The sequence below is a fragment of the Nannospalax galili genome, unplaced genomic scaffold, assembly GCF_000622305.1.
Source record: "Nannospalax galili isolate Female #2095 unplaced genomic scaffold, S.galili_v1.0 scaffold286, whole genome shotgun sequence".
Taxonomy (NCBI): Eukaryota; Metazoa; Chordata; class Mammalia; order Rodentia; family Spalacidae; genus Nannospalax; species Nannospalax galili.
Window position 1 is genome coordinate 2,172,182 of NW_008359442.1, and position 11,815 is coordinate 2,183,996.

The 11,815-nt window shown below is 40.5% G+C and overlaps 1 pseudogene; it reads right to left on the bottom strand.

The window, feature by feature from the left end:
* Window positions 1-8,418: 8,418 nt before the first annotated feature.
* Window positions 8,419-10,944, bottom strand: LOC115068414 (annotated as a pseudogene).
* Between the last annotated feature and the right edge of the window lie 871 nt (window positions 10,945-11,815).

Genomic DNA, 11,815 nt, shown 5'->3' on the forward strand with positions numbered 1-11,815 from the left:
TATATTTTTGTGATGCATTTATATTTTTATTGTACAGAAGTACACAGTCCCCTGGAAACAGTAACTTGCCCAGTCCCTCAAGCCTAAATAACACTTAGGGTAGACCGAAATGTTATTTATAGCACTATCAATTCCGAAAAGGCAAAGGATGATTAAGAGAAGGAAACTTGTTTAAGAAATAGTCTTTAAACCTTTTAAAGACACAAAATCTGCACATGTTTATAGGATCAAGTTAAAATGTAAACTCTAGGATCATGAATGTGCTTAGTCATGGCACAGAGAGCCCCAGCCTGCATGTTCACATGCCACCACCACCACCTGGGTAAATTCGATTGACAGGAAACTTCTTGTGCTTTCATATGGAACTCTGTTTTTAAATTATTTTATTTTGTGAGTATGAGTGTTTTGCATGCATGCCTGTTAAGTGTACCCATGTGTGCAATGCTATGAGGCCAGAAGAGGGTGTCAGATCCCCTGGCATTGGAGTTACAAATGGTTGTTAGCCACCATGTGGGTGGTGGGAATTGAACCCAGGTCCTTTGCGAGAGTAGCCAGTGCTCTTAATCACTGAGTTATCTCTCCAGCCCTTCATTCTGGAACTCTTCTTAGTGATTCCTCACTTCCTAACTTCATCTTCTGACTTTCTTTTGTCTTCTGCATTATATCTCTGGGTCTTTTTTAAAAAAAGTCAGGTTTATTGAGAAATGATTCCCATCCACTAAAGTTCAGTCATTGTAAGTGTACAGTTCAATGATTTTTGACTGTGTATATAATCATGTAACCATCACCATAATCAAGATAGAAATGATCTCTTTTTTTCAGAATTCTTAATTCTGCAGTCTCTCTTCCCATAACTGACAGTTTTGTTTGTTATAGAATGTCACATAAGAACCATACAGTATCCAGTCTTTTATGTCTTGCTTTGTTAGAAGATGATACAGTCATGAATTTCTTCCACATTGTTGCATGTATCAGTTATTCATTCCCTTTTACTCCTAACTAGGATTCCAAAGCTCTGATATGCTAATTCATTCACCAGTTGATGAACACTTAGGTTGTTTCCAGTTTTCATTCCTCTTGCATAAATATGTATGTGGAGAATTTCTGGGTCATATGATGAAAAAAATGTAATTTTATAGGAAATTGCAAAATATTTTTACCAAGTGGTTGTACATTTAATACTTTTAATACTATTATACTCCTTACCAAGATTTTCAAGTTTTAAGATGTCTTTTTAAAAAATGTTTTATTATTTTTATGTGTATGAGTATATTGCCTGCTTGCATGTACGTGCACCCCTATTGTGAAATGGCTGCAGAAGTGAGAAGAGGGTGTTAGATCCCCTGGAACTGGAGTTATGGACAGTTGTTAGCTGTCATGTGGGTGCTGGGAACTGAACCCTCTGCAAGAGCAGCCAGTGCTCTTAATCACTGAGCCATCTCTCCAGCCCGTCTTCTTTAAGAAGTTCTACAGTTTTGACTATTCTGTTTGTAGGAGGATAATGTGTGTGTGTGTGTGTGTGTGTGTGTGTGTGTGTGTGTGTGTGTGTAGGCCAGAGGTCAGCATCAGATGTCTTCCTCAATCATTCTCCACATTGCTTTTGAGACAGGGTTTCTCAAGGACCCTGGATCCCACCGCTATGGCTAGACTGCCTAGTCCCAGAGATCCACTTTCCTCTTCCTCCCCAGGCTGGTCACAGGCCTGCATGGTGTCAATATTTGTAGTTTTAGTGTAATTGTATTGAGTATATTTTGTTAAATGCAATCTTTAGTATTTCATATTTTATTACAAATAAAAAGTCTACATTGTGTATAACATGCTCTGAAATATGTATACATTTATGGAATGGCATATGTACTTCTCCCCATTTCTTTGCTGCTGATACATTTTGTTCTTTTTAAAAAATCCTGGGAGGTTCTTCAACTTTAGAATTTCTATTAATTAAAACATTGGAATTAAATAATTTATGTGGTATGATATGCATGATATAAAATTTATCATTTTGATCAGTATTTTTTTTTTTTTTAGTGCTGGGGATCAAACCCAGGGTCTTACACATACTAAGCAAGCACCCACCACTGAGTGGCATCCCTGGTCTGTAGCTGCTACCACTCCTGAGAGCACAGTTCAGTGGCACTAAGTACATCCATGTTGTTATGCAGCCATCCCTATTATCCATCTCCATACATTCCCATCATCTCCTACTGAAATTCTGTACTCATTAGAAACTAACCTTCTACTCCTCCTTCCCACTAGCCCCTGGATTTCACTACTCTTTTGTCTCTGGATTTAACTATCGTAACTAACTCAAGTAGATGGAATCATCTAATATCTGGCTCTTGTGTCTACTTAATTCACTTAGCATAGTGTCTTCAAGGTTCATCTATGTTGTAACATGTATCAGATTTTCACTCCTTTTTAAAGCTGAATAGTATTCCATTGCATTAATACCCTACATTTTGTTTATCTAAGTATGTGCTGATGGATATTTGGTAGTTTCCATCTTTTGTCTACTGAGAATGATGTTGCTATGACCCTTCGGTTGGTTTTAATTTATGAACTCTTTCATGGTCTCTGACTTTTAAATTTTATTTAATGCTTTTATTTTGTTTTATGGAAGTGATATCTTCAACTACCTCAAAATATTAATTATAGTTTTTCTTTTGTCTGTATGTTACTTTTGCTCAAATTTCTTTTTCCATTTGTTTTCATGTCTAGCTTTCACTTAATGGTTTGTCAACTGTCTGGTGATTCTTTTGGTTTGTTTCATGTGTTAGAGTGTAACACTGAAAAAAATGGACTGGACTCTGGGGAGAAGGGAGCAGATGGTTAGACTGGACTGTGGGCCTGGTCAAGCCTTTCCACTGGAGCACAAATGCCAGTAACGTGAATAATTTTCTCTGGTGCCAATTTTCCCCACATAGGAGCAACGCAGTTCCCCTTCTGGGGTGAAAACGGTGAGGGAAACAGCAGGGTGCGGGGACAGTGGGCATGTGACAGGAAGACGGCTGCCTTGCTTTAGACTCTCAGAGCAGGCCAGGGCTGGGAGCCAAGGACTCCACTTTTACTTAACTTGTTTTCAGCACTGTCATCTCCAGAGCAAGCCTTCAAGGAGTTTTGTGCCACAAATGTTTTGTTTCTAGCTGCTACTGTCCCTTGAGAGAGATTTAAGTTGTAATTCCATCCACTCTGCTAAGTCAGTAACTTCCCCTCCATCTGCCTTTTGCCTTCCCAAGACTGTGGTGTTTTTTCTTACTCTCTTTGTCTTTGTACTGCCATCTGTATTGCTTTACTGACATTCTGACAGTTTTGGATGCAGAAGAAGTGAATGCATGATATGCCATAATCAGTTCATTAGAGTAACATTTGTCATTCAGAAATGACTTATATTTCTTTTGACATTTACAGGAAAAATTTCAACTCAGGACAATAAATAAAAGTAGGAAGCCAGGCATAGTGGTACACAACTTTAATCCGAGTACTCAGAAGGCAGAGGCAGGTGGATCTCTGTTAGTTCAAGGCCATAGCAAATTCCAGGCCAGTCAGGTGAAACCCTGTCTTTAAAAAAAGTAGAATAAAGTTGAAATTCTAAGTCAAATAACTTTTTAGCAATAGGGAAATAAGTCCGAGAACAAAAGACTACAGGCATATGGTATCCTGGGAACAACATAAAACAGGAGTTAGGAGGAATATAGATCTACTAACTTTAAAAAATCATATATACCTCATAAATATATGTAGTGCACAAAAGTATAATGTATTATACCTTTACTTTTCTAATTTAGTGGCACTTACCTAAGCTTGTCTTCCTTTCCTATTCTCTCTCTCTCCTCTCCCCTCCCTCCCTCTCTCTCTCTCTCTCTCTCTCTCTCTCTCTCTCTCTCTCTCTCTCCTCCTGCCTGCCAGCTCCTTATCTCTCTCTCTCTCTCTGTGTTACTAGGATTTGAACCCAGAGTTAGGCAAGCACTCTACTGCTGAGCTACGGCCCCCATCCTTTTAGCCATTTCTTCAGCATTTTCATTAGTGGATGCTTACAGGAACAGGCAAAGGTCCAGCAGGTAATTCCACTACTTGTTACTGGCTAAGAGGCTGGAGCTACCAGTTTAACGGGTATTTAAGGATTATCTGTAGGCTTATAGTATTGGTGCTGTCCCAGTGCAGATGATTACTTAGTGCTAAATATACTGAGCACTTATTGAAATACTATTTTTGAGTTCCAAGTTTCATATTTAAGGTGGATAAAGTATGTTTTAAAAAATGAAGAATAAAGTACTTAAAAACTGAAGAACTGGACTTACTGAAAAAAAGCTAAGAGGTTTTTTTTGCTGTATTTTGCTCAGAAAAGTAAAGATTCAGACAACACTGTAAGGATATAGCCTGGGTTGGGGCTGGAGAGATGGCTCAGCAGTTAAGAGCACTGTCTCTTCTTGCAGAAGACCCGGGTTTGAATCTCAGCACCCACATGGTGGCTAACAGCTGTCCTTAACTACAGTTCTAGGGGATCTGACACCATTTTCTGTCTTCTGCAGGCATTTCACAACACAGGTGCACTTACATATATGCAGACAATACATGTATACACATAAAATAAAAATAACAAATAAAATATTCAAAAAAGAATATATTCTGGGATAGTACATGTTGGTATCTTTGAAGGCTCCCTTTTTGTCTATTTTTTTCTATAGGTAACAGAAAGTACCCATCAACCCTCCCCTACCTCAATATTTTCCTCCAAACTTTGATTCATGAAACCTAATTAACAGATTTAGGTACCTGCTCTGCAGATTAAATTTCTATCTTAAATCTGATTTATTTTTCTAATTGCTCTTTCTTTCCTCCCTTCTTCCCTCTCTCCCTCCCTTCCTTACTCTTTCCTTTTGATTGTGTGTGTGTACAAAGCCCAGGTGTCCTCCTCTATCATTTCTTATTCCCTTGAGACAGGGCTGGAATTTTTTTACTAGGCTGGAGGTCCACAAGCCCCAGTGATGCCCTTGTCTCCCCCTCCTCCCCCTGCTAGCACTGGGGTTACAGGAACAAATGTGGACAAGTTTAGCTTTTTTTGAAACTTTCTTTATTTTTTGCATATGTGTTTTGCCTGCATGCATGTAGGTGTACCACGTGTGTGCAGTGGCCACAGAGGCTAGAAAAGGGTTTTGGATCCCTTGGAACTGGAGTTACAGATTGTTGTTAGCCACCTTGTGGGTGCTGAGAACTGAACCTGGTCCTCCGCCAGAACAGCCAGTGCTCTTAAACATTGAGCCATCTCCCTAGTTTGCTTCCTGATTATTTCTAACCCATGTTCTGCAGTCAAAAGTTGAATGTATCCAAAAGCTTAGATCATTGTATTCTCTCCAGCATTGCTCATCCAAACTGTGCTCCCTCTCCTGAATCTTTTCTTGGATAAAGGCAGCACTAATTAACCTTGTCTCCTATGCATAACTCTTAGAATCAGCTTTTCTTTCTTTTCCATCAGACCTCCATCCTATTAGTCATCAACTTCTATGAATTAATCTTCAGTGTTTTTCAAATGAATCTTCTCCCATTTCCTGTGCTATTAGGTTTCCATCAACTTTTGCTTGAACTATAAATGGTAATTCTATTTCATTTAAACCATCCAAATAAAATTATTGGACATTGATTATTTAAAGTATTGCGGTTGCATCTTTAACATTCTGTTCCTTACTCCAGCACCCATAACCCACCCTCTATCGACAATTTAATTTTTGTAAATCACCCATCAGGTCATCCTACTATCCTACTCAAAGACCTTTGGTAACTCTTTAAAAAACAGTTCTTCCACTCTGCATCATGGCATTTGAATCCTTTCACCACTGATACTTAAATCCTTTTCTGGGTTTATTTTCAATCACTTCTTTCCTCTCTCACCTACACCAGCTGTCTTTTTGTGCCTTGAAGTTCTGCCGCTGTTTCACTCCTTCCTGTCACTTTAGACATGATTCCCTTTTCTTTATACATTTCTTCATACATGTCTACATTTCTTTATGTCTTTCTTTTTCAACCTTAAAAGGTCGTGTCAGGACTGGAGAGATGGCTCAGCAGTTAAAAGCACTGGATGCTCTTGCAGAGGACCCAGGTTCAATTCCCAGCACCCACATGGTGGTTAGCAACTGTCCGTAACTCCAGTTCCAGGAGATCTGACACCCTCTTCTGTCCTCCGCAGGCACCTACCTACCTGCAGGCAATACACTCATACACATTAAATAAATAAATAAATAAATAAATAAATAAATAAAATAAGTAAATAAAACACTGCAATGCTGCACTTCATAGAAATTCTAGAATGCCTTCATCCTCACACACACACACAAATATATATAAACTGTGTTCCTTAACATAAGTTTATGAAAAGTTTTATAAATTATCTTTAAAACTTTTATCAATTATCTATAATACAGAACCTAGATGATCAATACTTAAGGGTGATGGGGGTGAGATAGATGTCCATGTAGCCCAGACTGGCCCCCAACTCACTGTAGTCATGCTGGTTAGTTATGTCAACTTGACACAAACATAGACATATCTTGGAAGAGGGAACCTCAACTGAGGAATTTTCTCCATCAGACTGACCTACAGCCATGTCTGTGGGGCATTTTGTTGCTTACTGACTGATGTAGGAGGGCTCAGTCCACTGTGGGTGGTACTGTTCCTGGACAGGTAGGCCTGGGCTGTATAAGGAAGGTATCTGAGCAAGCCAAGGGAAGCAAGTGAGTAAGCAGTGTTCCTCCGTGGTCTCTGCTTCAGTTCCTGCTTCAGGTTCCTCCCTTGAGTTCCTGCATTAGCTTCCTTTGATGATCTACCATAACCTATAAGCCACATAAACTCTTTCCTCCCCCAGTTTGTATTTGTTTTCTCTCTCCTCTCCTCTCCTCTCCTCTCCTCTCCTCTCCTCCTCCTCCTCTCTCTCTTCTCTCTCTCTCTTCTCTCTCTTCTCTCTCTCTCTCTCTCTCTCTCTCTCTCCTCTCTCTCTCCTCCCTCTCTCCTCTCTCTCCTCATGCCCATACAGGCCAGAGGGAGTCCCCAGACATGGGAACTGGGAACTGATTACGTTCTCTGCAAGAGTAGCAAGCGCTCTTAACTACTGAGCCATCTTTCCACTCCACAAGTTACTTCCTCTTATGAGGACACATTTTTATTTGTCTAAAGTAGCACAAGTATTTTTTTTGCTTGGATTTGTATGGTTAGATAAAAATCAATGTTTTTTTTTTTTTTTACTGGCTCAAACATAACTTTTTGCTAGATACATTTCACAAGAGAAATAATGCATTTGAAATTGCCTAAGGAAGTGCAATAATAATGCAGAGGACCCAGGGGAATTAAAGGATTAGGTTTGTTTATTTTAGGATAGCATCTGATGAAGCGTAGACTGGCGCTGAACTCCCTATGCAGCTGAGGGTGACCTTGAACTTCTGACCTCCTGCCTCTTTTTCTCCATTTCTGGGGTTACAGGTGTGTGCCACCACGCCTGGTTTGTGTAGTGCTGGGGAGCAAACCCAGGGCCTCAATGCCTGTCAGGCAAGCACTCTACCAAGCTCCTACCTCGTTTCTACCAAGCCCCAACCTCGTTCTCTACCAAGCCCCAGCACCTACATTCAATTTTAATTCTGACTTTCACTTGCCTGTTATGTGATTTTTATTATTTTTAAATTAATTTTTGGGGGGTTAACATAATGGGCTCTGTTATGACTTTTTTTTTGTCTTTTTGAGACAGGGTCTCCCTATAGCCCCAGCTGTCCTGGAACTTGCTATGTAGATCTGCCTGCCTCTGCCTCCACCTCCCCCATTGCTGGGACTAAAGGTGTGTGCCACCACCTGGCTTGTCATGGCATCTTAACACGTGTCATTTCACTTTGTTCTCGTTGTTTCCCTCTCCTCCTTCTTCCCCCAGTTAGTCCCCTACTGTTTTCCTACTGCATCTATACCATCTATACCACCTGCCTCTGTCTCCCAAGTGCTGGGATTAAAGGTATTGCCACCATGCCTGGCACACATATATAATTTTAAATGTAGGTTCCACATTTGTGAGAAAATAAGCAGTATTTATTTTTCTGAGTTTTGCTTGTTTTCTTTAGTATAATCATTTCCAGTTCCACCCATTTTTCTGCAAAGGCCATAATTTCATTTTTCTTTATGGCTGCATAAAATTCCATTGTCCATATATGCCATATTTTCTCTTTCTTTTTTACACTGAAACAAAGACACATTTTATTTTTGAATACATACATTTCTCAACAAGGATGGAAGGGTTTTAAAATTTCTTCCTGGGTAGCTGGTTCCTGTGTGTGTGTGTGTGAAGAGGAAGAAAGGAGGGTGTTGAGAAGAAAGAGGGAGGCCTTAGGGGAAGAAGAGAAGGAAGGGCAGGGAAAAGGAGGAGAGAATAGAGGAAGGGAGGGAGGGAGGGAGGGAGGGAGGAAGGAAGGAAGGAAGGAAGGAAGGCAACTAGCCAGTCAGTCCAGGGGAGAAGGCAACACTGGCAACCTCGGAGCAGCAGAGCTGGCATCAGACCCTGTGCAGTGGTGGCCATGCCAGATATCCCTGGGCCTTAGTTGGTTTGGCTGGGCCGGCACCAGAGGAAGAAGTTGCAGTGGGTAGAGGGGCCACTGTGAGGGCCCCACAGCCTAGCACACATGTAGAAGTGGTGGCCTAGGTTGAGTCTTGTCTTTTTCACAGTGCACATCACACATGACTCTTTGTGGCCTCTGCAGAGGGCTCACTCAGCATAGACTTCCAGAACAAGGTCCATACCTCCATCTCATCCTTGGCCTCAGAAACCTTATTCTGCTCTCCTATCTCTGTGGCCATTGCATTCCCTTCCTGGAGTCCTTGGGGTTATGAGAGATCCCACCAGGGGCAGGCTAGGTAATTCTATATCAGGAGAAATGTGCAGAAGGCTGAAGGAAGGCTCATCAGGTTTTTCTGGCTGCTTCTAGAATGGGCTTTACTTTTCTCAGGCCTGGCTGTGTCCAAGTGGCTTTGTTTTGCTGTTTCTGTATCTGGGTTTGATTCCTGAGCTGCAGGACCAGCTGTCCAACCACAGGTTCTTGTTTGAGAGGAACTGGGAAGAATCTTGAACTGAGGACCTGCAAACTCGGGAAGGAAGCGGGGGCATGGTGCTGGGCATTGTTTTGCTGGCACTCAGGACATGTCCAAGATGACTTCCACAGTGTAGCTGTCAGAGCCCATCACTTCAGGAAGCAGGAAAAAGGCCAAGGTGTTTATGACCAGGGTCCTATCCCCCCAGTGCAGTCAAGCTGGGAGCTATAGTTGAGACCACATTAGTCATTGAGTGCTGACTGGGGAAGGGCTTCTCATGGTTTTGGTAGGAAACAGTAGTAGTTATGAATGAAGGGACTGCTCCACAAGGAAACCAATCTGGCACCCCGTGTTACTGAGCAAGGCATCCATCCACCTGTGCCCTCTATTCTCCTCACAGCACTCCAGGTTGCCTGCCTTACAGTATGGTTGGCTGTGTCCAAAGATTGCATGGCTGCCAGCTGCCAGGAGGGCTTCTGTTCAGAACTGCAGCACGATAGAGTGGCACCTTAAAGGTCAGCCTCTCAGGCTTTCCAGGATCCACATGGATGCAGTACACATGGACTAGGGTCAAGGTCTCCTTCCCTTCTGTGCTGATCTTGTGCTATCTAGGAAGAGCTTAGCCTTCACTATCCAGAACTTGAAATTCCTCTGGAGGGAACTCATCCGTTTCCTTAGCAACCAATATTCCCATTCTGAGCAGGCTACTTAGGCCTTCTTTAGCAGCTGCTGTGTTAGCACTATCCTTAGGGAAGATGCTTACACCAGAACAGCCTCTGTGGCTGTGGCTGAGGCTGAAGCTAAAATGTTATAGGCCTCTGGCCTCTGCAGGCCTTGCATACACAAGGGCACTTACACACATGCAGGCAAAACACTCATAAAATAAAAATAAGTAATAAGGAAAATAGGTAAACTATTTCAGCTGGTGAAAGAGCTGTGACTGAAAGCTCTTGAAACAGGTTTGTCTGGAATCTAGCTCTCATTTTTCTTCTAGAACTGGTAACTCCACTCTGAAGTTCAAATCTTCCAGTATGTAGATAAGGGTATCCTTGGTCTTTTGCATCTCTGAAGGAGCATACATGATGCAAGGCAAACTTAGCTTTTCCACATATGAGTTTAGGGATCAAACATTCTGCAGTAATACGTAATATTACAGAATTGGCATGGGCTATTTTCCTAAGCTGTGAGCCTCCTATTACGGGAAATGTGTCTGTTTTGTTTAGTGCTGATGCAGAGTATATACCTCCAAAACATTTCTTGCATGAATCAATAAAGCATAAAATGGAAACACAAAATGGATGGTATTTTAATTAACTTTTGCTGTGTAATGAATCGTCCAAAAAATTAGTGGTTTAAACAACAGTGATTCACTATTTTTCATGACTGTGGATTGGCCAGACACTGGGATGAGCTCACATTTTTGAGCTCTATGGCTGGGATAGTGGGGTGTCTCTTTCCTTGTATTTCTTTTATATCCCAGAGTGAATAGTGCCACAGGGTTTTTTATTTTTACTTTTTTATTTTGTGTTTTAAAGACAGGTTCTTCTCTTTTAGCTTTGGCTGGTCTTCAAGTGGCAACTCTTCTTAGCTTCCCAAATTTTGGAATTACTGGCATGCACCATCATATCTGGCTTGCCAGAACTTTCTCACATGGCCTCAGAATCCTAATAGCATGAGAGTAGAAGCTGTGATGTCTCTGCTGGTTAGGCTTGGAATTCATTTCTAGAACATTCAAATTGGCCAAGAAAATTACTAACCTCAGAAGAGGGAGTGAAATTCACAGGAGGTGTTGCAAAGAGTTTGTGGCTACTTTTAGAATTTATCACAGATGATCAACTCTTGAAAATTTGTTAGTCAACACTTACAATGGGTGACTGTTCAAGCTGACCTCATAAAGTCAGAGAAGGTATAATTCTGTCAAGATGAATCTTGCAGTGTTCCCAGGCAGAAGAGTAACTAACTTGTGTTAACTGGAAACCTCAATCTTCTTTCTCCCTCTGGTAAGGTATTTTCAGAATTGATTCACTGAACAATTATTTCCAAATGACTGTTAAGTTCTAGAATCTGTATTCTTCCTTTAAGCATTGGTGAGAGTGATATGTACATCTAGTTACAACAGTATGTAGCTAGCTCTATTTGTAGTTCTAATAGTGGCATTCCCCTTTCTTGATGCTTTGATGATCATTCTATGAACATCAGGTAAGCTTGTTTATGCATCCATCATATGCTTAGTTTTGAAGATGTCTGAAATTATGTAAACGTATTTTTGTTCAGCATTAGAGTACTTACATTATTGCTTCTCTATTTACTGCTGTTCTCAACTGATCAGTTCTATGATAATTTTTTTTCCTGTAAAGTTTTTAAAAATTTTTATTTAATAACCACATATTTAGAAGAAGCATTTCATTACATCAGCATTGACATATTCAATAACAATTTTCTGAGCTAGGATGCATCTCTTACAAAATTGGCTGCACATTTTTAGATTTGCAGTAGAATTATTACAGTTATACAATATTGTACTCAGTATAAACCCTATATGACATAAAATGAGGTTTTAAACTTTAAAAAAGACCTCCATTAATATACAGAGTTTCATGCAGAAAACTTCATTTTTAATGCAATTGACATTAAGATGTTTGCACATGCATTTCTAATCTCTATATATCAGATTATTACTAGTCACAATCAGTTACTTTCTGAGCTCCTTGGAATCTGAGAATGGATATCAAGTCATCAGGTAGATTACAAATTTAATTATTTT